At 43.7% G+C, this 27,718-nt stretch overlaps 1 long non-coding RNA gene across 3 annotated transcripts in view; it reads right to left on the reverse strand.

Moving 5' to 3' along the window:
• Window positions 1-4,474: 4,474 nt before the first annotated feature.
• LOC142476838 (uncharacterized) overlaps window positions 4,475-27,718 on the reverse strand; it is a 30,953-nt gene continuing 7,709 nt past the window's right edge. Inside the window, exons 6-16 of one of the 3 annotated variants that reach the window (XR_012791992.1) lie at window positions 27,473-27,583; window positions 24,962-25,081; window positions 23,846-23,941; window positions 22,299-22,401; window positions 20,976-21,086; window positions 18,464-18,583; window positions 17,348-17,443; window positions 15,795-15,906; window positions 12,051-12,168; window positions 10,965-11,062; window positions 9,283-9,394 (exon numbers count right to left, since the gene is read on the reverse strand). This is a non-coding gene — a long non-coding RNA (uncharacterized LOC142476838). Of the gene's footprint in view, window positions 4,495-9,282; window positions 9,395-10,964; window positions 11,063-11,539; window positions 12,169-15,794; window positions 15,907-17,347; window positions 17,444-18,463; window positions 18,584-20,975; window positions 21,087-22,298; window positions 22,402-23,845; window positions 23,942-24,961; window positions 25,082-27,472; window positions 27,584-27,718 lie in introns of those variants that run through there. The other 2 variants (XR_012791991.1, XR_012791993.1) reach the window with 2 other exon arrangements.

Here is a 27,718-nt window from a genome sequence, read left to right on the forward strand (position 1 = left end):
TGGAGGCTAGGGAGAAGTCAGCATTCTTCACTCCAAGTGGCCTCTATGAGTTTTTGGTGATGCCATTTGGGATGAAGAATGCCCCGGCTACCTTCCAACGCCTGGTCAATAGGTTACTGGAAGGGATGCAGAGCTATGCCAGGGCTTACTTAGATGACATTGCTGTCTTTAGTAATTCCTGGGAATCCCACATAGGACATGTAGCTGCGGTGCTGGATAGAATCAGGGAGGCTGGGCTTACCTTAAAACCCACTAAGTGTATGGTAGGTATGGCAGAAGTCCTGTACTTAGGGCACAGGGTGGGTGGAGGGCATTTCAAGCCAGAGCCAGCCAAGGTAGAAGCCATAGTTCAGTGGCCTGTTCCAAAAACCAAGAAACAGGTCATGGCCTTTTTGGGCACCGCAGGGTACTACAGGAAATTTGTCCCACAGTACAGCGCCGTGGCCAAACCCCTGACTGATCTGACTAAGAAGCAACTGCCTGTGCTTATTACCTGGTCTCCTGCTGTGAAACTGCTTTCCAGGCACTGAAAGCTGCGCTTGCTGAGGCCCCCATCCTGGCTGCCCCAGATTATACCAAGCATTTTCTTATTCAGACTGATGCCTCAGACTTTGGTGTGGGGGCTGTGTTGAGCCAGGTGGGGGACGACGGCAAAGAGCACCCTGTGGTGTATCTCAGTCGCAAACTGCTCCCCAGGGAGGTGGCATATGCCACCATTGAAAAGGAGTGCTTGGCCATTGTGTGGGCACTCAAAAAGCTCCAGCCCTATGTCTATGGGAGGGCTTTCACGGTCATTACCGACCACAATCCCCTGAGCTGGCTACAGAGGGTATCAGGGGAAAATGCCAAACTGCTGAGATGGAGCTTGGCTTTGCAAGAATTTGAATTCACCATTCAGCACAAAAAGGGTAGTGAAAACAGCAATGCTGATGGACTTTCACGCCAGGACTATCCCTCTGAGACTGAATTCATTAATGGTGCCAGCAGTGCCCCACTCCCCGTCAGGGCCAGTGGGCCACAGGACACGCATTAAGAAGGGGAGGTGTAGAGGGAGAGAGGGGGTGGCCCGGTATTAAAGGGGTTGCACCCCATTTGGCCACCCCTGACCGCACCAGGGAGACAAGGGGTTAACTGGGCTGAGGTCCAGAAATGTGATGTAACCCTTGTTATGACATGTAAATGTATTTTCCCCTGTTCCATTGTAATGTCTGGTTACTCAGTGTTTGCATCACACACACACTAGAATCCATCCGGGAGCACAAGGGTTAATAATTCTTTAATGATTATAGCTCTTTGTGTAAGTTTCCCGCCTTTTCGGGCACCATTTTGCAGGTCCCCATTGGCCGCCATTAGGGCTCAATGCATTTCAATAGGAATTTGTGCTGTTTTCGTCCTGTTTCCTGTAGTGACCAGCAGGTGGCGTCCGAGAGGGAGAGCGGCGGTTTCCCATTGAAAGTCAATGGGCTCATTGACTTCAATGGAGATGCCTCGAGGTAACCTAGTTGGCTGCCGTCCAGACCGCAAACCGCAAAGCGGATACAATGTCCTTCAAAAGAGCTAAAATCACTGGGTCAAGTTCAACGTCAATTAGCGGGGAAATAAACTGTTTTAGGGCACCTAGGGATAAAATTCTTTTTGCCCCTAGTTCCTAAGCGTCCCCCCACTCGACCACCACCGGGTCCCCGAATCCTGGACCCCCGATAAGGGTCGAACCAGATAGAGCGGGTCGCGCCATAGGATTTGCCGGCGGCGGCAGAAACGGCTCAGAAAAATGACTAAGTGAGAAATGCTGAATTTTAGGAATCCATATCTCCGGTTCCGGAGGGTTCAGCGGATCAGGGTTTGGGGTATCTGTAGCCACTGCTCCGGCATCGCTGCAGAACCATCCTTGACCCGCTTGGACCAACCCGACGGAGTATGGACCCCCTTGAAGTTCGGGACTTTTCCCATAAACTTCAATGGCAGAAAACCCCCATTGACTTCAATGGCGGCGATTTACCATTGAAAGTCTATGGCGGAGCTGCCCGTTGTTTTCAATGGGGATTTAGTGAAAAGCTGAGATTTCTTTTTCAATGGAGATTTTTGTATTAAAATGATTTAATGTGCATTGGTGTAACTTCGGTTTCTTAGGTCGTAGCAAGTCGCTTTTTGGACCATATGGTGTCCCAGTTCTGGCAATGCGAACTGGGAAGTTTGGACCTGCTAAACCTAACGGAACCGGATATTTTAATACGTTTATGTTTTATGCTTAATAGTGTATCTTAAGGTATGGACAAAGACCCAGAAGAGATTCTTTTGGGCCATAAGGTAGCAGATGGCCCTGGGGACGCCGCTATGTCTAGGATTTAAGTGCTGTTCAAAGAGTTTTATCACCCTCACTGTTTATCCGAAGCCCAAACCAGGGCAGGTCTTAAGTGTTCCAGTTAACACCTTTCAACAAAGGTTTTCCTGCCAGAACTCCAAATGGTAGACTGTCTGGCATTCCTGACGTAAATGTGGGGCTTCAGAAATGAGACCCCCAGAGTTCTACTGCGCATGTGCCAACTAGCAGGGGGGCATGGGTCAGAATGCTTTCCCACGTTAGTGAGTGGCTGGAGGTAATTGTAAACCAATCCCCTGTGCTTAAGGTTAAGAATAGAAGGAGAATGGTTTATAAACTGCTGTCCACCCATATATCCTTTGTCTTCGTTTGCTGATATGGTTACCTGATATCACCTGAATGATTTCCTCACTGCTGAAAGAAATGCTACATCATACTTCTCATTCCCCAACCCTTAAGTAAGTGTACTTCTTGTTCGTTACTGTATTATCTGTTGTGTTCACCTATATTCTAAGGAATAAATACAATTTATTATATCTTAAGCCTCGTTCAGTTCAAACCCAATTATTTTTGTGTAATATTAATAAGCCTGTGGAAGCTATCGTCACAAGGAGGTATTATAGTGTGTATTGTGGGGAGAATTAGTGTGTGTGTGTTGTTTGGGAGTGATATTCGGGAGGATTGTGTGTGCAGAAGGAAGAATGAGTGAGGGGGGAGTAAGGGAGCAGGATTGAATGAGAGGGGGTCATTGAGTGATAGCGGGGAGGGGAGGGAAGAGTGAGGAGAGTGGGTGTAGGAGGGAGCAGTGCAAGAGACCGTCGGGGGCAGAATACATGGTGAGAAGGGAGGCTGCCTAGAAGCATAAAAATCTACTTCACCACTGTTCTGTACTCTCTTCAATACTCTGTGTTACAGATCTCTCTGGCAAGAAATGGGGTCCAATGGCAAAGACTGCTCTAAATAAGATAGTATAAATGAACACAGAGAGAAATTCCAAAGAGTAACCCAAGAAAATACAAGTGAAATCTAATCGTAAGGTAATTAGTCCCATTAAGTGAAATACATAAAGGAATAGTCCATAAAAAAGCACAAAGGAAAAAAATAGGAGTACTTTATTGTGATGTTACATTTCAGAGAATATAAAATTATAGGAAAACAATTCCACTTTGTTCAGAAAACCAGAAAGTCTTGGTCCCAGGTGGACTGAATTTTTATTGCAAATAAGTTCCTTAATACACAAGTAAAGAATATAGTTACTTATTCTATTCTCTACTGTAAGACGTGCCACATTGCCCAATATTTGGGTACAGTGCCCAGATTGTGACCATGCACTACAGAGGTGAGATTCCCCCAACTCCAATTTGCTACACACTCCAAGAGAGATTATTGTGATCAGAGGTGGAATGAGAGGGGTGAGAAGGGTCGCTGCCCAGGGAGTAGCCTGACAGGGGGTACAGAAATCTCTTTTGGTGCATATATTGCGGAGCTGCATTGATTGACTTGTCAATCAGCTCTGCTGCCTATCCCATTGACATCATGATCCGGCACTGTGATCAGCTGCAGCGCTGACCCAGGTGTGTTAGTGCAGCACTTTACAGGGAGGGAACAGAGGTTGTGGATGACAGATGCTGGGGATAGGCCATGAGTACGGGCCAGAGTAAGGTGGAGACTTTCTGTACTCTGCATACAGGACACTGCATGCATGACAGTGTCTGTGTGTGTGTGTGTGTGTGTATTCCAAGTGTCAGTGTGCATAAGTAAGTGTGCTCTGTAAGTATGCCTGTGTGGCAGGTATAGGGGGGTGGTTCAGCTGGAGGAACTTATCCAGGCACAAAAGCACATAGATGCCCCAGATTATACCACCCCAAATGCTGATAATATCCTGCTGCACTTTACAGAAGATGATGCAGATGTCAGTGGGTGGTGGGTTCATTAAATCCATCCATCATATCATAGCCACACTGTGCATATGATGTACTGAATCAATCACAGGAAGACATCTCCATGGTAGGGGTAGAAGTTAACAGAATATGTCCAGCACTGTGGTGTGTAGCCCATAAATAATAATTGTGCACATTACAGAACATACTTGCAACTGCAAGATCATTTTGCTGCTTGTAGTGTTTGCTCTTGTCCTGTGCAGTGTTGTCGTAGATCCGTCTCTTCAGTGTTCACTGCAATAAAAGTAAGACATTGCATTAATATTACAGAAGTTTGGGAGCTGAAATCCCACTATGCTGCAGACATTTTCCCTTTGCATAAGATTCTTGTGATTATATCTCAATGATGATCAATAACAACTACATCATAACACAGCCGCTCAATACAAAATATGTATTTGCTATCAATGGTCATGGAGGCCAAACGTCACACAATGTACAGATATACTGCTGCGGCCGAGTTTATTCGAGCATTTGCCCGTTCTTGGCCGCAGCAGTAACCTGGCGCGCGCCGGAGGGTGCCGGGCGCACGCCGAAGCAGCGGAGGAGCGCCCTCCGATCGGGGCTTTCTCCCTTCCGCTGCCGGGTCCGTCGGGTCCCCCGGAACCCCCTGCCGCTGTCCCCCACATCGCGGGACACCAGTGCTCCCTCGGGGAGCCCTGGACGCGCGTGCAGGGGGCGCAGGCACCCGATGACGCGTGACCGTGCATCGGTGATGCGCGGCACGCTGAGGGAGTGCGGCTAGCACGCCGGGGCATCCCCCGGCTTGCGGTGCTAGCCGTGCTTCAATAAAACGTGTCGGTAGTGTAGCAAGGATTATTTCTTCCTCTGGTGCATTATGATGGGATGTGTTGTAAGATTCTGCATTATTAGCATCACTGAATCTTTTGGAAACTGAGTAATATTCTATGTTTTAATGCAATATTATGGATGATCAGCCGGTAAAATAAAGCTTACTGTATCTGTAGCCATGCTCTACCCATGATGTGCTGAATCAATGACTGCAGAGTGATTCAGAGTGGTAAACATGACTGGAACTCATCTCTGAATAGAGGACAGAACAGCAGTGCAGAGTAGGAGGTGAATGTATCTCAAATGGAAGACTTAGTAGCTGTGTGGGGAGTAGACAGTACAGACTGATCAAATAAATAGTTAAAGGAGTATCTTCAACATTACTTGGCTTTGTTATCAACATTGAAGTTTCTCTTGTTTTTTCTGTTCTTTAAATCACTACTACTGATGCCATGTGTAACCTGTACTGAGAGATATACTCTACTGGCCTAGATGAAACCATATGATGCAAACAGGATTCATCCCACTCCAGATTCATATGATTGCACCACTTCAACCTTTAATAAAACACATAGAACTACAGCAGTGCGCTACTGCACATGTTCTTGTTATGAATGGTAGTAGATGTGGTCCTTGGGTCAATACTTCATACAGCAGCCACACTCTACTCATGATGTATTGAATCAACAAAAACCTGCATGGTACAGATCACAGGAAGGGTAGAGTAGAGGGGAATATGTCCAATGCGAAACCCTTAGCAGCTGGATTGTGTGGAGTCAACAAAACGACAAATACTAAATGAGAAATATACACATTGCTTATCTGTCTCTGTGTAGTCATTTTCCTCCTCTTCAACTGTCTTTCAAAATTTCTCTTCTGACAGAAAAGAAACACATGGCTTCAATATTCACTGTTCTTCCCTCCTGAAATAAAAGTTAAGCATTGCATGGTTATGATCATACATACAATGAACCTTGCGCCAAACCATGTGATCCAAAGTAAATCCACCTCCCTCCCATAGCTGTGTTCCTTCTAGAGCTTCTACCACACAAGTCATTAATGTTCGTGACACTGTACTGCAGTCACAGTCTGCACACAAAGTACTGAATCAATTACATCACACTGAAAAGGCAGTCTACATGATGCAATAGTTAACCATAATAACTCTGTCATGCAAATGACAGGAAAACCTATATGTATATCATTAGGGGAGAGGGGAAAAATAATTAAAAAATAAGTGCGACAAATAAAAACAGATTATAGGAAAGTAAATCCTTGCCCTGGGAACTTTACAATCTAATAGAAATGTTAGAAGACTTAAAGAGAGGCAGCAGTTGGGGGAAGAAGTGCAGTAGATGACAATGCTTGTCCTTAATGGTGGGTACAATTAGTAGAAAGCACATCTTGGGAACAATAGTTGTTAGCAGTGACTGTGGGTGTGGGACAGTAGCCACGAGTCAAAGTTTTTTAAATGTTTGATTTAAGTCGTGAATTTTAAGATTGGTCTTACATGTGGGTGGAAGAGGTTATGTTGGCATATACTGAGTGTGAGGAAGTTTCACATGTACGGTGCAGTGATGGAAAATGGTTTCAGGCAAGTGAGAGAACAGTAGAGGTGAAAGAAGTTTACAGGAGACAGTTATGGTTATAGTGCAAGAGACAAGCAAGGGCATAACGAGAGATCAAAGATGATATGCAAGAAGGAGCAGATTAATGGAGAGCCTTAACAAAAAGGTAAGGAGGAGAACTTTGTAGGTGATACAAAAACTTGATGGGATGCCAGGACAGGGATTTAAGGAGATGAGCAGAGACTGTTGTGGGAGAAAGTGAGATAATTCAAGCAGCAGAGTTTTGCATAGGAGAAAGTTGTGAAGCATGGAGGCCTGTTAGTAGTATGTTAAAATAACCTATAGGATAACAGTATACATTGGAGTTTTAGCAGTAGGTTGAGAGGGGAAAGGGAAGATCTTGGCAATATTACAGAGAAAGAGGCAACACATTTTACCCATAGCCGTGCATGTGAATGGAGATGGAATTGAAGAGCCAAATGTTACTCCTATGCAACATGTTTGATGACAAGATAGATGGTAGTACTGTTTACTGTGATGGAGAAAGGGGATAATATGAGCCCAGTGTTAGACATTAAGTTTAAGGCAGTGGAGTGCCATCCATGAGCATATAGCCAGGAGACAACCCAAGAGTAGGGACTGGATTGCAGGAGTGAGAACAGGGGTGGATAGATTTGTGTGTGTATCATCCGCATAGAGATTATATCTAAGGCCAAAAGCATTGATGAAGTCACCAAATGATAGTATGTAGAGAGAAAGAGAGATCTCAGAACAGAGCCCTGATGTATACCCACAGACAGATCAATAGAAGACGAAGACATGTTAGCAACAGAGATGGAGAATGTGTGACAGGAAAGTTATGATGAAAACCAGGATAGAACTTTGTTACTGATACCAAGAGAGAGTTTAGAATATGAAGGAGGAGAGTGATTGAGAGCATCAAACGCAGCCGATAGATCAAGTAGGATTAGTAGGGAAAAACCTTGGGAATTAGCTTTAAGCAGTCTGTAGAACGTGCTGTACGAAAGGCAGGTTGTAAAGGATCCAGGAGGGCATGTGATTTAAGAATGTTGACACTAGCAATTAGAAGGCAAACAGCATGAGGGATACAGAGCGGTAGTTAGTAAGGCACATAGGGTGTAGTTTGTTTCTGACAAAAGGGTGACCGCTACAGGCTTAAAGTAAGAGGGCAAAAATCCAGAGAATAGGGAGAAATTGAAGATGTGGGTGAGAGTGGGGACTAAGAGATGCAGTAAGGTGTGAGGGGATACGATCTAGAGGGCATGTGGTAGAGGGAGAATAGAAGATGATTAGCTTCCAGCTCTGTAAGAGAAGAAAAGGAGTCAAGTGCAGAAGGAGATTTGGGTAGAAGGAGAGAAGGGGGAAGGGACAGAAGGAATCTCCTTTTGGGTGGCATCCACCTTGCCTCTGAAGTAGTCAAATGCTTGAGGAGAAGTGAAGGAAGAATGGCAAGTGGGAGGAGAAGGTCAGTGGAGGGAGTCAAATACAGAGAAAAAAAACAGCGTAAATTAAATTTGAGTGTTGATGAGTGTGGAAAAAAGTAGTGTATTTAGCCCTAGAGAGCAGCTTTATACAGGACAGGAGACATTTTTACTGTAGAAAAATCAAACAAAGTGTGAGATTTCCTCCGTAGGTATTAAGAACAGCGAGTGGAAGTGTGATGAGTGTGTTTGGGAATTTAGCCAAAGGTGTGGGTTAGAGGGATGAGTGTGTCAGAGCCTATAGGGGGCATATAGATAGGAGGATAGCATTGTAAGAGTTAATAAGATTGTTAGTTTAAGCAGAAAGAAAGAGAGAGAAGAGAGAAGAGAGGTTAGAGTAGATGTCAGAGGAGAGTTTAATTAAGCAGAGGCAAATCAGTGGGACAGGTAAGATGCGGTGAGGGGAATGACTGATTGTGACTGATGAGAGCAGAAGAGGTTATGTACAACTAGAGCCTTGTTAGTAAGAGTGGACATTCCAGAGGGCACAGGAGAAGGGAAGAGAAAAGTAAGGAAAGGAATGTGGATTACATTAGATAGGTTAACACTCTTAGTAGGGAGGCCTGATGTGTATATGAGCCGGTCCAAGATTATAAGAGATATCCCCCAACATCAGCGAGCATAGAAGGAGACACAGAGATAGGTGTAGAGAGAGACAGAGATAGGGATATGTAGAGAGAGAAGGGCGTCAAGAGAATGAGACAGATAGGCGTAGAGAGAGGAGACAGAGAGAGGGGGCTTTGAGAGGGGGGCGTAGAGAATGAGGGAAGGTGGAAGAGAATAGGATGTGCAGGAGTGCATTTCATTGAGCAGTGCAGAAATAGCTGCAATAGAGGTCTGTACAAATGGTGCTTTGTGTAGACACATGCAAAGGTAGGGGAAGGAAAGTGTATAGAACATGTGGATAAAAGCAGGAGTGTGGAAGTTAGAGAAATTAGAAAAGTTTTACAGAGGAGTGAGGAAACAGTAAACAGAAAGAACAAGAGAGAGGTTACATTGGGATGACGTGCTGTGGTAGAGAGAAATGCTAGGAGAGAGCCTCCAGATATTAGAGGACATGAATTGAGAGAGCAAATGTATAAATCAAAACCGGAGGGGGAGGTATAGCACGAAAGCTTGCACAGCAGTTGATGAAGATTATAGTCTTAAAGTTGCGTGTACCTGTCAGGGCACTCAAGAAGGTCAATGCTCACAAGTGCAGAGTTCATGAAGAAATGCTGAATCCAGTTCCCCTCCAATTTAATTTTAATATAACTTTTTCATTCTTCATTACTGCAAAAAGCAAACAAAACAAAACCACATTGCATTACTATTTTCAAAATGGATTGAATGACATATTCAACAGTAACTGTGTGATGCCAATATTGCCTTCTCACTTGTAGGCCAGTACGGTCAGGTACCCAGTACTGATAAAACAATAAGTGCCCGTACTAAGTACCAATATGAATTATAAGGAAATGTAAAATCTCCAGGTCTCTCTCCATCTCTGCAACAGATATATGGATAAGCCCATATTAAGGCATCACGTGACCGGAGCCGTCACTGACTGGGTATACGCAAAGATGCAGGGAGATGCAAAGAAAGGGAGGGAGAGAGACAGGGAGAAGATGGGAAACGGAGGGAGGCACGGATGGCAGGCCTCTCTCTTTCACTGGTGCATGCAAGGAGCTGGTCCCAACATCCACAAAGTGTGTGTGTATTATTGGTTGTGTTTTATGGTGGTAGGAGGATAGTGTGTATATTGTGTGTGTGTGTGTGGGAGTATTATATTGTGTGTAGGGTATTATAGTGTGTATATTATGTTGAGGTGCAGAGGAGAGTGTTAGATTGGGTATCTTGTGTTAGGGGGTATTGTGTATATTGTGTTTAAGACTATAATATTATTGGGGAGATTATTATTGAGGAGGTATTAAAGTGTGTATTGTGGGGAGTATTAGTGTATGTATTATTTGTGGGTGACAGATGCTGTGGGTAGGCCAAGAGTACGGGCCAGACTAAGGTGGAGACTTTCTGTACTCTGCATACAGGACTCTACATGCACTGCAGAGGTGAAATTCCCCCAACTCCAATTTGCTACACTCTCCAAGAGAGAATATTGTGATCAGAGGTGGAAGATGAGCAGGGTCACTGCCCAGGGAGTAGCCTGTCAGGGGGCATGGAAATCTCTTTTGGTGCGTATGTTGCCACGTGGCATTGATTGACCGGTCAATTAGCACTGCTTCCTATCACAGTGACATGATCCGGTGCTGTGATCGGTTGCAGCGCTGACCAAGGTGTGTTAGTGCAGCAATTTACAGGGAGGGAACAGAGGTTGTGGGTGACAGATGCTGGGGGTAGGCCAAGAGTACGGGCCAGAGCAAGGTGGAGATATTCTGTACTCTGCATGCCCATCCTGCATGCCCAGGACTCTGCATGCATGCCAGTGGCTGTGGGGTGTGTGTGTGTAGGTATGCCAAGTGTCAGTGTGCATAAGTAAGTGTGCTGTGTGTGTAAGTAAGTTTGCCTGTGTGGCAGGAGGTGTAGGGGGGTGGGGGGCGGGGGGCGGTTCAGCTGGAGGACTTTACCCAGCACAAAAGCACATAGATGCCTCTGATTATATCACCCCAAATGCTGATAATATCCTGCTGTAGATGCACTTTACAGAAGATGATACAGATGTCATCAGTGTTTGGTGGGTTCATTAAATCAATCCATCATATAATAGCCACACTGTGCATATGATGTACTGAATCAGTAACACCAATCACAGGAAGACATCTCCATGGTAGGGGTAGTGTTGAAGTTAACAAAATATGTCCAGCACTGTGGTGTGGAGCCCATACATAATAATTGTGCACATTACCAGAACAACATATTGTCAACTGCATGATCATTTTGCTGCTTGTAGTGTATACTCTTGTCCTGTGCAGTGTTGTAGTAGATCCGTCTCTTCGGTGTTCACTGCAATAAAAGTAAGACATTGCATTAATATTACAGAAGTTTGGGGGCTGAAATCCCACTATGCTAATGACAGTTTCCCTTTGCATAAGATTCTTGTGATTATATCTCAATGATGATCAATAACAACTACATCATAACACAGCTGCTCTATACAGAATATGTATTTGCCATCAATGGTCATGGAGGCAATATGTCACACAATGTACATATATAGCAAGGATTATTTCTTCCTCTGGTGTATTATGATGGGAGGGTGAGATTCTGCATTATCAGCATCAGTAAATCTGTAGGAAACTGAGTGATATTCTATTTTTTAATGCAATATTAGGGTAAAATAAAGCTTGCTGTATCTATAGCCATGCTCTACCCATGATGTGCTGAATCAATGACTGCAGAGCGATTTAGAGTGGTAAACATGACTTGAACTCATCTCTGAATAGAGGGTAGCACAGTAGTGCAGAGTAGAAGGTGAATGTATCTCAAATGGAAACCCTTAGCAGCTGTGTGGGGAGTAGACAGTACAGACTGACCAAGTAAATAGTAAAAAGTAGTAACTTCAACATTACTTGGTTTTGTTCTCCACTCCTGTTTTTCTGTTCTTTAAATCACTAATACTGATGCCATATGTAACCTGTACTGAGAGTTATATACTCTACTGGCCTAGATCAAATTAAATGATGCAAACAGGATCCCTCCCACTCAAGATTCATATGATTGCACCACCTCAACCTTTCATAGCAATAACATAGAACTGCAGCAGTGCGCTACTGCACATGTTCTTGTTATGAATGGTAGTAGATGTGGTCCTTGGGTCAGTACTTCATACTGTAGCCACACTCTATTCATGATGTATTGAATCAACAAAAATCTGCATGGTACAGATCACAGGAAGGGGTGGAGTAGAGGTGAATATGTCCAATGCGAAACCCTTAGCAGCCGGATTTTTTTGAGTCAATAAAACGACAAATACTAAATGAGAAATATACACATTGCTTATCTGTCTCTGTGTAGTCATTTTCCTCCTCTTCAACTGTCCTTCAATTTTCTATTTTGCAAGAAAATGAACACATGGCTTCAATATTCACTTCTGTTCTGCAGTCTTTCCTCTTGAAATAAAAAAGTTAAGCATTGCATTATTATTATTATAATTATTATTGACGATACATACAATGAACCTTGCTCCAAACCATGTGATACAAAGCAAATCCACCTCCCTCCCACAGCTGTGCTCCTTCTAGAGCTTCTACCACACAAGTTATTCATGTCAGTGAAACTGTACTGCAGTCCCGGTCTGCACACAATCTACTGAATCAATGACATCACACTGTGTCACACAATGTCATGCTAACGACAGGAAACAATCTTTGTATATATCTTTGTATATATAATAATAATAATGATAATAATAATAAAAAAAATAAGACAGGACAGACACTCCTACATTGCAATCAATAGAAAATAACTGGGACAGGCACTTCAAGGATGCATACGGTCCCGGATAAACTGTAGCTACCTATACACGTGTGCCTTGTCTCTAGACTCTGCATATATCTCTATTTATATACCACCCATTGTGTACTCAGCGCTTTACAAGAGAGACCAAAAAGTACAGGAAATTATTATACAATAAGTTCAACAAACAAAAACAGACAATAGGAAAGTAAATCCCTGTCCTGGGTAGTTTACAATCTAAGAGAAATGTAAGGAGACTTACAGAGAGACAACAGGTGGGGGAACAAGTGCAGTAGATGACAATGCTTGTCCTTAATGGTGGGTACTTGTAGTATAAAGCACTTCTTGGGAACAATAGTTAGTGACTGAATGAGTGACAGTAGCAACGAGTAAAAGCTATTGAAATGCTTCATTTAAGTTGTGAATTTTAAGGTTGATCTTAAATGTGGGTGGAAGAGGGTATGTTGGCATATACTGAGTGTGTGTGAGTTTCACAGGTAAATTGATGGGAAAGGGTTTCAGGCAAGAGAGCGAGTGCGCAGTAGAGGTGTAAGAAGTATAATGGAGACAGTTATTAGTAGAGCTTAGGAGACGAGGAAGGGCATAACGAGACCAAAGATGATATGTAGGAAGGAGCAGATGAATAGAGAATAGTGTTGGACTGGGTCCTCAACTATAAAAAAATGGGTAACGGGTACCCGGCCAAAATGAAAGGTTCTACCCGGTCGGGTACACGGTTTGGCACTTACCTTCCGGGTGGCGGTGACATCTAGGATCAGCAGCAGTCCTGTGACGGTGGCAGCATCTGTGGTGTCTTCAGCCGGCGGGGGAGCTGCAGGCTCACAGACACAGCTTACCTGCTTCGGTGCTGTGGAAGTGATTCCTGCAGCTCCCCCCGCCAGGTGAAGACACCTCTGATGCTGCCAACATCAGAGGACTGCTGCTGCTGATCCTAGATGTCTTAGGAAAGGTAAGTATAAAAGATTATTTCCAGCTGCCCTGACATTACCCGACGCCGGGTATTACCCGGCCAAGTCCACTTCTCAGTGGCCGGTTTCGAGTAATGTCCGGGTAGCTGGAAATGTGTCGGGTAACGCCGGGTACTCGGTACACCACTAATAGAGAACCTTAACAAAAAGGTAAGGAGGAGAACTTTGTAGGTGATCTGAAACTTGATGGGAAGCAAGGAGAGGGATTTAAGGAGGAGGAGGAGATGAGCAGATACTGTTGTGGGAGAAAGGGAAATTATTCAAGCAGCAGAGTTTTGGATAGATTGCAAATGAGAAAGTTGTGAAGCAGGGAGCCCTGTTAGCAGTATGTTAACCCATACGATAAGGGCATGCATTGGCGTTTTAGCAGTAGATTGACAGAGAAAAGGGCAAATCTTGGAAATATTACAGAGAAAGAATCGACAAACTTTAGCCAGTGTCGTGAATGAAGATGGAAAGGGAAGAGTCAAATGTTACTCCTAGGCAATGTGCTTTCATGACAGGATGATGGTAGTACTGTTTACTGCGATGGAGAAAGGTGATATTAGGCCAGATTTAGGGGGAAATATGAGGAGCTCAGTTTTAGACATTAGGTTTAAGGCAGAAGAGTGTCATCCATGGAGGATATAGCCAGGAGGCGACCCGAAACTAGGAACTAAATGGCAGGAGTGACGGTAGGGTGGATAGGTGTGTGTATCATCTGCATAGAGATGATATCAAGGGCCAAAATAGTTGATAAGGTCAACTAGTGATAGTATGTAGTGAGAGAGGTCCCAGAACAGAGTCCTGAGGTATACCAACAGACAAAACAACAGGAGACAAAGACACGTTAGCAACAGAGATGGAGAATGTGTGATGGAGAAGTATGATGAAAACCAGGATATAAGTTTGCTGCGGATACGAAGAAAGAGTTTAGAATATGAATGAGAAGAGTGATTGACAGTATCAAAAGCAGAAGAGAGATCAAGCAGGATTAGTAAGTAAAATGGACCTTGGGAATTTTCTTTATGTACATAATTGGTTACATTGGGAAAGGCAGATTGTGAAGGGCCCAGAGGAGCATGTGATTTAAGAATGTTGATCAAACGGGAGATCACAAGACGTTCTAGCAATTAGGAGGCAAATGGTAGGACGGATACAGGGCGATAGTTAGAAATTCACACAAGGTCAAGGTTATTTTTGAGAATAGGGGTGACCACTGCATGCTTAAAAGGAAGAGTTGAAAGAGCCAAAGGATATGGAGGAATTGAAGATGTGGGTGAGAGTGAGAATATAGGATTGAGAGGGCATGTGGTAGAGGGAGAAGAGAAGATCAGGTTCCAGCTTTGTGACAGGAGAAAAGGAGTCAAGAGTGCAATGAGATCTAGATAGAAAAAGAGAGAGGGGGAAGGGAGAGAACGAATCTACTTGTGGATGGCATCCACCTTGCCTCAAGTGAGCAAAGGCTTGAGGAGAAATAAAGGATGGATGTTAAGTGGGAGGAGAAAGTCAGTGGTGGGACTCAAATACATAGAAGACAGTGTGAATGAAATTGGAGTGTTGATGAGTGAGGAAAAAGTAGTGTTTGACCTTAAAAAAAGGAGCAGAGTTTTACAGAACAGGACAAAGGTTTAGTGTAGAAAATCAGACTGTGAGATTTCCTCCATAGGTGTTAAGAGCAGCAGTGTGATGTGATGAAGTGTGATGAGAGCGTGCTTGTGAATTAAACCAATGCATGGTTTAGGCTGCGTCTATAGTAAGCACACAACAGAAGGCAAAGTTAGCGCATGCCTGTCGCTCCAGCAATCCCCGCACTGAGGTCCGAGGCGACGGGGAGGCCCTGCATCGCTCGCACGCACTGTGGATGACCAAGCGTGTGCCCATGATAATCACGGCCTTAGAGGGATGAGTGTGTCAGAGCCTAGAAGGGGCATATAGATGATGGAGGAGGAGGGAGGAGGAGATGATAGCATTGTAAGAGTTAACAAGATAGTTAGTTTAAGCAGAAAGTGAGGAGAGGTTAGAGATAAGGGTAGATGTCAGAGGAGAGAGTTCAATTAAGCTGAGGTATCGAGTAGGACAGGGGTGAGGGGAATGAGAAGTGGTGGCTGATGAGAGCAGAAGAGGTCATGTACAAATAGACCATGTTAGTCGTAGAGCAGACATTCCAGAGGGCACGTGAGAAGGGAAGAGTAAAGTGAGACAAGGAATGTGGATTACATTAGATGGGTTAATACGCTTAGCAGGGAGGTGGAGAGAGAGTCAAGAGGCAGAGGGTGGTGTAGGGGTAGAGGAAGAGATGTTGCATGTACCTTGTCAGAACATTAAAGAACGTCAATTCACACTGGTGCAGAGTTGATGATGAAATGCTGAATCCAGTTCACGTCCAATTCAATTTTAACAGAACTTTTTCATTCTTCATTACTGCAAAAAAAAAGTAAAAAACAATGCATTACTATTTTCAAAATGGATTGAATTCCCCCACCAATGACTATGTGTTACCAATATATCCCTCTCAGTCCCACTGCAGCACATACTGTACCAGTGTGAAAGTAAGAAGGTACACAGTACCGGTAAAACAATACGTGCCGGTACTATGCACCATATGAATTATAAGGGGATGTAAATCTCCCAGTCTCTCTCCATATCCGCAACAGAGCGGGCTCCGGTCAGTGGCATGGATGCCCATATATGGGTATGCTCATATTTGGGCATCCCATGTCACTGACCGGAGCCGGCTCTGAGTATAGGGATATATGCGGAGACGCAGAGGTGCAAGGAAATGGGAGGAGGCACGGTGAGAAACAGGGAGAGACCACAGGAAGATAGAGGGCAACAACTTCCACAAGGTACTTGTATGGGTATAATTGTTTGTATTTTGTGCAGAGGGGGTAATTTCAGATAAAATACAATTCTCCACCCTCTACGAAACAATTCCACTTTGTTCAGTAAGCCAGAAAGTCTTGGTCCCATGTGGACTGAATTTAATGCAAATAAGGTCCTTAATACACAAGTAAAGAATAAAGTTACTTATTCTCTACTGTAAGAAGTGCCACATTGCCCACTATTTGGGTCCTGTGCCCAGATTGTGACCATGCATGGCAGAGGTGAGATTCCCCCAACTCCAATTTGCTACACTCTCCAAGAGAGATAATTGTGATCAGAGGTGGAACTAGGGGAGGGTGTGAGCAGGGTCACTGCCCAGGGAGTAACCTGACTGGGGGCACGGAAATCTCATTTAGTGCATATGTTGCGGCACTGCATTGATTGACCGGTCAATCTGCACTGCTGCCTGTCACAGTGACATCCTGATCGGGCACTGTGATCAGCTATAGCACTGACCCAGGTGAGATAGTTCAGCACTTTACAAGGAGGGAACAGATGTTGTGGGTGACAGATGCTGGAGGTAGGCCAAGACTGTTGGCCAGAGTAACGTGGAGACTTACTGCACTCTGCATGCCCATCCTCTCCCTGACATCAGGGGAAGGAAGTGGCCCTGGGGTGTGTGTAGGTATGCCAGATGTCAGTGTATGCATAAGTAAGTATGCCTGTGTAGTGGGAGGTGTAGGGGCGTTAAGCTGGAGGACTTAAAACAGGCACAAAAGCACATAGATACCTCTGATTATACCGCATCAAATGCTGATAATATCATGCTGTAGCTGCACTTTACAGAAGATGATGCAGATGTCATCATTGGTTGGTGGGTTCATTAAATCAATCCATCATATCATAACCACACTGTGCATATGATGTACTGAATCAGTAACACCAGGAAGACATCTCCATGTTAGGAGTAGAGTTGAAGTTAACAGAATATGTCCAGCACTGTGGTGTGTAGCCCATAAATAATAATTGTGCACATTACCAGAACAACATACTGTCAACTGCAAGATCATTTTGCTGCTTGTAGCATATGCTCATCCTGTACAGTGTTGTAGTAGATCCATCTCTTCAGTGTTCACTGCAACAAAAGTAAGACATTGCATTAATATTACAGACGTTTGGGGGCTGAAATCTCACTTCGCTGCGGACAATTTCCCTTTGCATAAGATTCTTGTGATTATGTCAATGATGATCAATAACTGCATCATAACACAGCCGCTCTATACAGAAGATGTACTTGCTCTCATTGGTCATTGAGGTAATACGTCACACAATGTACAGATATAGCAAGGATTATTTCTCCCACTTGTGCATTATGGCATTATGATGGGAAATGTTGTGAGATTCTGCATTATCAGCATCACTGAATCTTTTGGAAATTAAGTGATATTCTATGTTTTAATGCAATATTATGGGTGATCAGCCGGTAAAATAATAATAGCTTGCTGTATCTGTAGCCATGCTCTACCCATGATGTGCTGAACCAATGACTGCAGAGAGATTCAGAGTGCTAAACATGACTGGAACGCATCTCTGAATAATGGGCAGCAAAGCAGTGCAGAATAGGAGGTGAAAGTATTTAAAATGGAAGATCCTTAGCAGCTGTGTGGAGAGTAGACAGTACAGACTGACCAAGTAAATGGTAAAAGGAGTAACTTCAACATTACTTGGCTTTGTTCTCCACATTGAAGCTTTCCTCCTCTTTAAATCCCTAATACTGATGCCATGTGTAACCTGTACTGAGAGTTATATAATCTACTGGCCTAGATGAAACCATATGATGCAAACAGGATCCATCCCACTCCAGATTCATAGAATTGAACCACCTCAACCTTTCATAACAATCACATAGAACTGCAGCTGTGCGCTACTGCACATGTTCTTGTTATGAATGGTAGTAGATGTGGTCCTTGGGTCTTTACTTCATACTGTAGCCACCCTCTACTCATGATGTATTGAATCAACGAAAACTTGCATGGTTCAGATCACAGGAAGGGGTAGAGTAGAGATGAAAATATTCAATGTGAAACCCGTAGCAGCCGGATTGTGTGGAGTCAATAAAACGACAAATACTAAATGGTAAATGAGAAATATACACATTGCTTATCTGTCTCTGTGTAGTAATTTTCCTTCTCTTCAACTGTCCTTCAAATTTTCTCTTTTGCAAGAAAAGGAACACATGGCTTCAATATTCACTTCTGTTCTGCAGTCATCCCTCCTGAAATAAAAGTTAAGCATTGCATTGTTATTATGATAATACATACAATAAACCTTGCTCCAAACCATTTGATGCAAAGCAAATCCACCTCCCACCCACAGCTGTGCTCCTTCTAGAGCATGCATGTCAAACTCCAGTCCTCGAGGGTCCCAAACAGGCCAGGTTTTCAGTAGGGATATCCTGAAAACCTGGCCTGTTTGCTGCCCTCGAGGACTGGAGTTTGACATCCTTGTTCTTGAGCTTCTACCACGCAAGTCATCCATGTGAGTGACACTGTACTGCAGTCCTGGTCTGCACACAATCTACTGAATCAATGACATCACACTGTAAAGGCAATCTACAAGATGTATTAGTTGTCCACACTTCCGAAATGTTACTTTTATGTCCAAATCACTTATTCCCATGACCTGATATTTGTATTTGTTATTTATAGGATTGTCACAAAGAGTTGATGAGGTCACCAAATGATAGTATGTAGAGAGAAAGAGAGATCTCAGAACAGAGCCCTGATGTATACCCACAGACAGATCAATAGAAGACGAAGACATGTTAGCAACAGAGATGGAGAATGTGTGACAGGAAAGTTATGATGAAAACCAGGATAGAACTGTGTTACGGATACCAAGAGAGAGTTTAGAATATGAAGGAGGAGAGTGATTGAGAGCATCAAACGCAGCAGATAGATCAAGTAGGATTAGTAGGGAAAAGTGACCTTGGGAATTTGCTTTAAGCACAGTCTGTAGAACGAGCTGTACGAAAGGCAGGTTGTAAAGGATCCAGGAGGGAATGTGATTTAAGAATGTTGACATTCTAGCAATTAGGAGACAAACAGCAGGAGGGATACAGGGCGGTAGTTAGTAAGGCACATAGGGTGTAGGTTGTTTCTGAGAAAAGGGTGACCACTACAGGCTTAAAGTAAGAGGGTAAAGAGCCAGAGAATAGGGAGGAATTGAAGATGTGGGTGAGAGTGGGGACTAAGAGATGCAGTAAGGTGTGAGGGGATACGATCTAGAGGGCATGTGGTAGAGGGAGAAGAGAAGATGATTAGCTTCCAGCTCTGTAAGAGAAGAAAAGGAGTCAAACGCAGAAGGAGAATTAGGTAGAAGGAGAGAAGGGGGAAGGGACAGAAGGAATCTCCTTGTGGGTGGCATCCACCTTGCCTCTGAAGTAGTCAAATGCTTGAGGAGAAGTGAAGGAAGGATGGCAAGTGTGAGAAGAAGGTTAGTGGAGGGAGTCAAATACAGGGGAAAAAAGACAGCGTAAATTAAATTTGTGTGTTGATGAATGTGGAAAAAAAAGTAGTGTGGTTTGGCCCCAGAGAGCAGCTTTATACAGGACTGGAGACATTTTTACTGTAGAAAAATCAAATATCAATTGTGTGATTTCCTTCATAGGCATTAAGAACAGCGAGTGGAAGTGTGATGAACATGTTTGGGAATTTAGCCAAGGGTGTGGGCTAGAGGGACAAGTGTGTCAGAGCCTAGAGGGGGCATATAGATAGGAGGATAGCATTGTAAGAGTTAATAAGATTGTTAGTTTAAGCGGAAAGAGAGAGAGAGGTTAGAGTAGATGTCAGAGGAGAGTTTAATTAAGCAGTGGAAAATCAGTGGGACAGGTAAGATGGGGTGAGGGGAATGACTGATTGTGAATGATGAGAGCAGAAGAGGTCATGTACAACTAGAGCCTTGTTAGTCAGAGAACGGACATTCCAGATGGCATAGGAGAAGGGAAGAGAAAAGTAAGGAAAGGAATGTGGATTACATTAGATAGGTTAACACTCTTAGCAGGGAGGCAGAGGCAGGGAGGCCCGATGTGTATATGAGCAGGTTCAAGATTATAAGAGATATCCCACACATCAGCAAACATAGAAGGACACACAGAGATAGGTGTAGAGAGAGACAGAGATAGCTCTATGTAGAGAGAGAGGGACGTAGAGAGAATGAGACAGATAGGCGCAGAGAGAGGGGGCGCAGAGAGAGGAGGCGCCAAAAGAGGGGGCGCAGAGAGAGGGGGCACAGAGAATAGGATATTAAAGAGTGCTTTTCATTGAGCAGTGCAGAAATAGCTGCAATAGAGGTCTGTACAAATGGTGCAGTGTGTAGACACATGCAAAGGTAGGGGAAGGAAAGAGGAGAACATGTGGATAAAAGCAGGAGTGTGGAAGTTAGAGAAATTAGAAAAGTTTAACAGAGGAGTGAGGAAACAGCAAGCAGAAAGAACAAGAGAGAGGTTACATTGGGATGACGTTCTGTGGTAAAGAGAAAATGCTAGGAGAGAGCTTTCAAATATTAGAGGACATGAATTGAGGGAGCAAATGTATAAATCAAAACCTGAGGGGGAGGTATAGCACGAAAGCTTGCACAGCAGATTATAGTCTTAATGTTGCGTGTACCTGTCAGGGTATTCAATAAGTTAAATTCTCACAAGTGCAGAGTTCATGATGAAATGCTGAATCTAGTCCCCCTCCAATTTAATTTTAATATAACTTTTCCATTCTTCATTACTGCAAAAAGCAAACAAAACAAAACCACATTGCATTACTATTTTCAAAATGGATTGAATGGCATATTCAACAGTGACTGTGTGATGCCAATATTCCCCACTCACTCGTAGTGAAGCACATATTGTACTAGTGTTGAAAGTAGGCCGGTAGAGTCAGGTACGCAGTACTGATAAAACAATAAGTGCCCGTCGTAAGTACCAGCTCCGCAACAGTGCGGGCATCACATTAGTGACGTGGATGAACATATATGGATAAGCCCATATTAAGGCATCACGTGACACGAGCCGTCACTGACTGGGTATACGTAAAGACGCAGGGAGATGCAAGGAAAGGGAGGGAGAGAGACAGGGAGAAGATGTGAAACGGAGGAAGGCACGGATGGAGGGAGTTCTTCCGAGCTTCTGCGGGCCTCTCTCTTTCACTGGTGCATGCCGGGAGCTGGTCCCAACATCCACAAAGTGTGTGTGTATTATTGGTTGTATTTTATGGGGGTAGGAGGGTAGTGTGTATATTGTGTGTGTGGGAGTATTATATGGTGTGTAGAGGTGCAGAGGAGAGTACTAGATTGTGTATCTTGTGTAAGGGTGTTGTGTATATTGTGTTTGGAGCTATAATATTATTGGGGAGATTAGTATTGAGGAGGTATTATAGTGTGTATTGTGGGGAGTATTAGTGTGTGTATTGTTTGTGGGTGACAGATGCTGGGGGTATGCAGCAATCCCTGCACTGAGGTCCGAGGCGGCTCTGCATCGCTCGCACACACTGTGGATGACCAAGCATATGCCCATGATAATCATGGCCTTAGAGGGATGAGTGTGTCAGAGCCTAGAAGGGGCATATATATGATGGAGGAGGGAGGAGATGATAGCATTGTAAAAGTTAACAAGATAGTTAGTTTAAGCAGAAAGTGAGGAGAGGTTAGAGATAAGGGTAGATGTCAGAGGAGAGAGTTCAATTAAGCTGAGGTATCGAGTAGGACAGGGGTGAGGGGAATGAGAGGTGGTGGATGATGAGAGCAGAAGAGGTCATGTACAAATAGACCTTGTTAGTCAGAGAGCAGACATTCCAGAGGGCACGTGAGAAGTGAAGAGTAAAGTGAGACATGGAATGTGGATTACATTAGATGGGTCAATACGCTTAGCAGGGAGGTGGAGAGAGAGAGGCAAGAGGCAGAGAGTGGTGCAGGGGTTGAGGAAGAGATGTTGCATGTACCTTATCAGAACATTAAAGAACATCAATTCACACTGGTGCAGAGTTGATGATGAATCCAGTTCACCTCCAATTCAATTTTAACAGAAATTTTCATTCTTCATTACTGAAAAAAAAGAAAAGTAAAAAACATTTCATTACTATTTTCAAAATGGATTGAATTCCCCCAACAATGACTATGTGTTACCAATATATCCCTCTCAGTCCCACTGCAGCATATACTGTACCAGTGTGAAAGTAGGAAGGTACACAGTACCGGTAAAACAATACGTGCCGGTACTATGCACCATATGAATTATAAGGGGATGTAAATCTCCCAGTCTCTCTCCATATCCGCAACAGAGCGGGCTCCGGTCAGTGGCATGGATGCCCATATATGGGTATGCTCATATTTGGGCATCCCATGTCACTGACCGGAGCCGGCTCTGAGTATAGGGATATATGCGGAGACGCAGAGGTGCAAGGAAATGGGAGGAGGCACGGTGAGAAACAGGGAGAGACCACAGGAAGATAGAGGGCAACAACTTCCACAAGGTACTTGTATGGGTATAATTGTTTGTATTTTGTGCAGAGGGGGTAATTTCAGATAAAATACAATTCTCCACCCTCTACGAAACAATTCCACTTTGTTCAGTAAGCCAGAAAGTCTTGGTCCCATGTGGACTGAATTTAATGCAAATAAGGTCCTTAATACACAAGTAAAGAATATAGTTACTTATTCTCTACTGTAAGAAGTGCCACATTGCCCACTATTTGGGTCCTGTGCCCAGATTGTGACCATGCATGGCAGAGGTGAGATTCCCCCAACTCCAATTTGCTACACTCTCCAAGAGAGATAATTGTGATCAGAGGTGGAACTAGGGGAGTGGGTGAGCAGGGTCGCTGCCCAGGGAGTTACCTGACTGGGGGCACGGAAATCTCATTTAGTGCATATGTTGCGGCACTGCATTGATTGACCGGTCAATCTGCACTGCTGCCTGTCACAGTGACATCATGATCGGGCACTGTGATCAGCTATAGCACTGACCCAGGTGAGATAGTTCAGCACTTTACAAGGAGGGAACAGATGTTGTGGGTGACAGATGCTGGGGGTAGGCCAAGACTGTTGGCCAGAGTAATGTGGAGACTTACTGCACTCTGCATGCCCATCCTCTCCCTGACATCAGGGGAAGGAAGTGGCCCTGGGGTGTGTGTAGGTATGCCAGATGACAGTGTATGCATAAGTAAGTATGCCTGTGGAGTGGGAGGTGTAGGGGCGTTAATCTGGAGGACTTAAACCAGGCACAAAAGCACATAGATACCTCTGATTATACCGCACCAAATGCTGATAATATCATGCTGTAGCTGCACTTTACAGAAGATGATGCAGATGTCATCAGTTGTTGGTGGGTTCATTAAATCAATCCATCATATCATAGCCACATTGTGCATATGATGTACTGAATCAGTAACACCAGGAAGACATCTCCATGTTAGGGGTAGAGTTGAAGTTAACAGAATATGTCCAGCACTGTGGTGTGTAGCCCATAAATAATAATTGTGCACATTACCAGAACAACATACTGTCAACTGCAAGATCATTTTGCTGCTTGTAGTGTATGCTCGTCCTGTGCAGTGTTGTAGTAGATCCATCTCTTCAGTGTTCACTGCAACAAAAGTAAGACATTGCATTAATATTACAGACGTTTGGGGGCTGAAATCTCACTTCGCTGCGGACAATTTCCCTTTGCATTAGATTCTTGTGATTATGTCAATGATGATCAATAACTACATCATAACACAGCCGCTCTATACAGAAGATGTACTTGCTATCAATGGTCATGGAGGTAATACGTCACACAATGTACAGATATAGCAAGGATTATTTCTTCCTCTGGTGCATTATGGCATTATGATGGGAAATGTTGTGAGATTCTGCATTATCAGCATCACTGAATCTTTTGGAAATTAAGTGATATTCTATGTTTTAATGCAATATTATGGATGATCAGCCGGTAAAATAATAATAGCTTGCTGTATCTGTAGCCATGCTCTACCCATGATGTGCTGAATCAATGACTGCAGAGAGATTCAGAGTGGTAAACATGACTGGAACACATCTCTGAATAATGGGCAGCAAAGCAGTGCAGAATAGGAGGTGAAAGTATTTAAAATGGAAGACCCTTAGCAGCTGTGTGGGGAGTAGACAGTACAGACTGACCAAGTAAATGGTAAAAGGAGTTACTTCAACATTACTTGGCTTTGTTCTCCACATTGAAGCTTTCCTCCTCTTTACATCACTAATACTGATGCCATGTGTAACCTGTACTGAGAGTTATATAATCTACTGGCCTAGATGAAACCATATGATGCAAACAGGATCCATCCCACTCCAGATTCATAGAATTGAACCACCTCAACCTTTCATAACAATCACATAGAACTGCAGCTGTGCGCTACTGCACATGTTCTTGTTATGAATGGTAGTAGATGTGGTCCTTGGGTCTTTACTTCATACTGTAGCCACCCTCTACTCATGATGTATTGAATCAACGAAAACTTGCATGGTTCAGATCACAGGAAGGGGTAGAGTAGAGATGAAAATATTCAATGTGAAACCCGTAGCAGCCGGATTGTGTGGAGTCAATAAAACGACAAATACTAAATGGTAAATGAGAAATATACACATTGCTTATCTGTCTCTGTGTAGTAATTTTCCTTCTCTTCAACTGTCCTTCAAATTTTCTCTTTTGCAAGAAAAGGAACACATGGCTTCAATATTCACTTCTGTTCTGCAGTCATCCCTCCTGAAATAAAAGTTAAGCATTGCATTGTTATTATGATAATACATACAATAAACCTTGCTCCAAACCATTTGATGCAAAGCAAATCCACCTCCCACCCACAGCTGTGCTCCTTCTAGAGCATGCATGTCAAACTCCAGTCCTCGAGGGTCCCAAACAGGCCAGGTTTTCAGTAGGGATATCCTGAAAACCTGGCCTGTTTGCTGCCCTCGAGGACTGGAGTTTGACATCCTTGTTCTTGAGCTTCTACCACGCAAGTCATCCATGTGAGTGACACTGTACTGCAGTCCTGGTCTGCACACAATCTACTGAATCAATGACATCACACTGTAAAGGCAATCTACAAGATGTATTAGTTGTCCACACTTCCGAAATGTTACTTTTATGTCCAAATCACTTATTCCCATGACCTGATATTTGTATTTGTTATTTATAGGATTGTCACAAAGAGTTGATGAGGTCACCAAATGATAGTATGTAGAGAGAAAGAGAGATCTCAGAACAGAGCCCTGATGTATACCCACAGACAGATCAATAGAAGACGAAGACATGTTAGCAACAGAGATGGAGAATGTGTGACAGGAAAGTTATGATGAAAACCAGGATAGAACTGTGTTACGGATACCAAGAGAGAGTTTAGAATATGAAGGAGGAGAGTGATTGAGAGCATCAAACGCAGCAGATAGATCAAGTAGGATTAGTAGGGAAAAGTGACCTTGGGAATTTGCTTTAAGCACAGTCTGTAGAACGAGCTGTACGAAAGGCAGGTTGTAAAGGATCCAGGAGGGAATGTGATTTAAGAATGTTGACATTCTAGCAATTAGGAGACAAACAGCAGGAGGGATACAGGGCGGTAGTTAGTAAGGCACATAGGGTGTAGGTTGTTTCTGAGAAAAGGGTGACCACTACAGGCTTAAAGTAAGAGGGTAAAGAGCCAGAGAATAGGGAGGAATTGAAGATGTGGGTGAGAGTGGGGACTAAGAGATGCAGTAAGGTGTGAGGGGATACGATCTAGAGGGCATGTGGTAGAGGGAGAAGAGAAGATGATTAGCTTCCAGCTCTGTAAGAGAAGAAAAGGAGTCAAACGCAGAAGGAGAATTAGGTAGAAGGAGAGAAGGGGGAAGGGACAGAAGGAATCTCCTTGTGGGTGGCATCCACCTTGCCTCTGAAGTAGTCAAATGCTTGAGGAGAAGTGAAGGAAGGATGGCAAGTGTGAGGAGAAGGTTAGTGGAGGGAGTCAAATACAGGGAAAAAAAGACAGCGTAAATTAAATTTGAGTGTTGATGAATGTGAAAAAAAAGTAGTGTGGTTTGGCCCCAGAGAGCAGCTTTATACAGGACTGGAGACATTTTTACTGTAGAAAAATCAAATATCAATTGTGTGATTTCCTTCATAGGCATTAAGAACAGCGAGTGGAAGTGTGATGAACATGTTTGGGAATTTAGCCAAGGGTGTGGGCTAGAGGGACAAGTGTGTCAGAGCCTAGAGGGGGCATATAGATAGGAGGATAGCATTGTAAGAGTTAATAAGATTGTTAGTTTAAGCGGAAAGAGAGAGAGAGGTTAGAGTAGATGTCAGAGGAGAGTTTAATTAAGCAGAGGAAAATCAGTGGGACAGGTAAGATGGGGTGAGGGGAATGACTGATTGTGAATGATGAGAGCAGAAGAGGTCATGTACAACTAGAGCCTTGTTAGTCAGAGAACGGGCATTCCAGGTGGCATAGGAGAAGGGAAGAGAAAAGTAAGGAAAGGAATGTGGATTACATTAGATAGGTTAACACTCTTAGCAGGGAGGCAGAGGCAGGGAGGCCCGATGTGTATATGAGCAGGTTCAAGATTATAAGAGATATCCCACACATCAGCAAACATAGAAGGACACACAGAGATAGGTGTAGAGAGAGACAGAGATAGCTCTATGTAGAGAGAGAGGGACGTAGAGAGAATGAGACAGATAGGCGCAGAGAGAGGGGGCGCAGAGAGAGGAGGCGCCAAAAGAGGGGGCGCAGAGAGAGGGGGCACAGAGAATAGGATATTAAAGAGTGCTTTTCATTGAGCAGTGCAGAAATAGCTGCAATAGAGGTCTGTACAAATGGTGCAGTGTGTAGACACATGCAAAGGTAGGGGAAGGAAAGAGGAGAACATGTGGATAAAAGCAGGAGTGTGGAAGTTAGAGAAATTAGAAAAGTTTAACAGAGGAGTGAGGAAACAGCAAGCAGAAAGAACAAGAGAGAGGTTACATTGGGATGACGTTCTGTGGTAAAGAGAAAATGCTAGGAGAGAGCTTTCAAATATTAGAGGACATGAATTGAGGGAGCAAATGTATAAATCAAAACCTGAGGGGGAGGTATAGCACGAAAGCTTGCACAGCAGATTATAGTCTTAATGTTGCGTGTACCTGTCAGGGTATTCAATAAGTTAAATTCTCACAAGTGCAGAGTTCATGATGAAATGCTGAATCTAGTCCCCCTCCAATTTAATTTTAATATAACTTTTCCATTCTTCATTACTGCAAAAAGCAAACAAAACAAAACCACATTGCATTACTATTTTCAAAATGGATTGAATGGCATATTCAACAGTGACTGTGTGATGCCAATATTCCCCACTCACTCGTAGTGAAGCACATATTGTACTAGTGTTG

This window comes from Ascaphus truei, unplaced genomic scaffold (assembly GCF_040206685.1).
Source record: "Ascaphus truei isolate aAscTru1 unplaced genomic scaffold, aAscTru1.hap1 HAP1_SCAFFOLD_1768, whole genome shotgun sequence".
NCBI classification, from domain to species: Eukaryota; Metazoa; Chordata; class Amphibia; order Anura; family Ascaphidae; genus Ascaphus; species Ascaphus truei.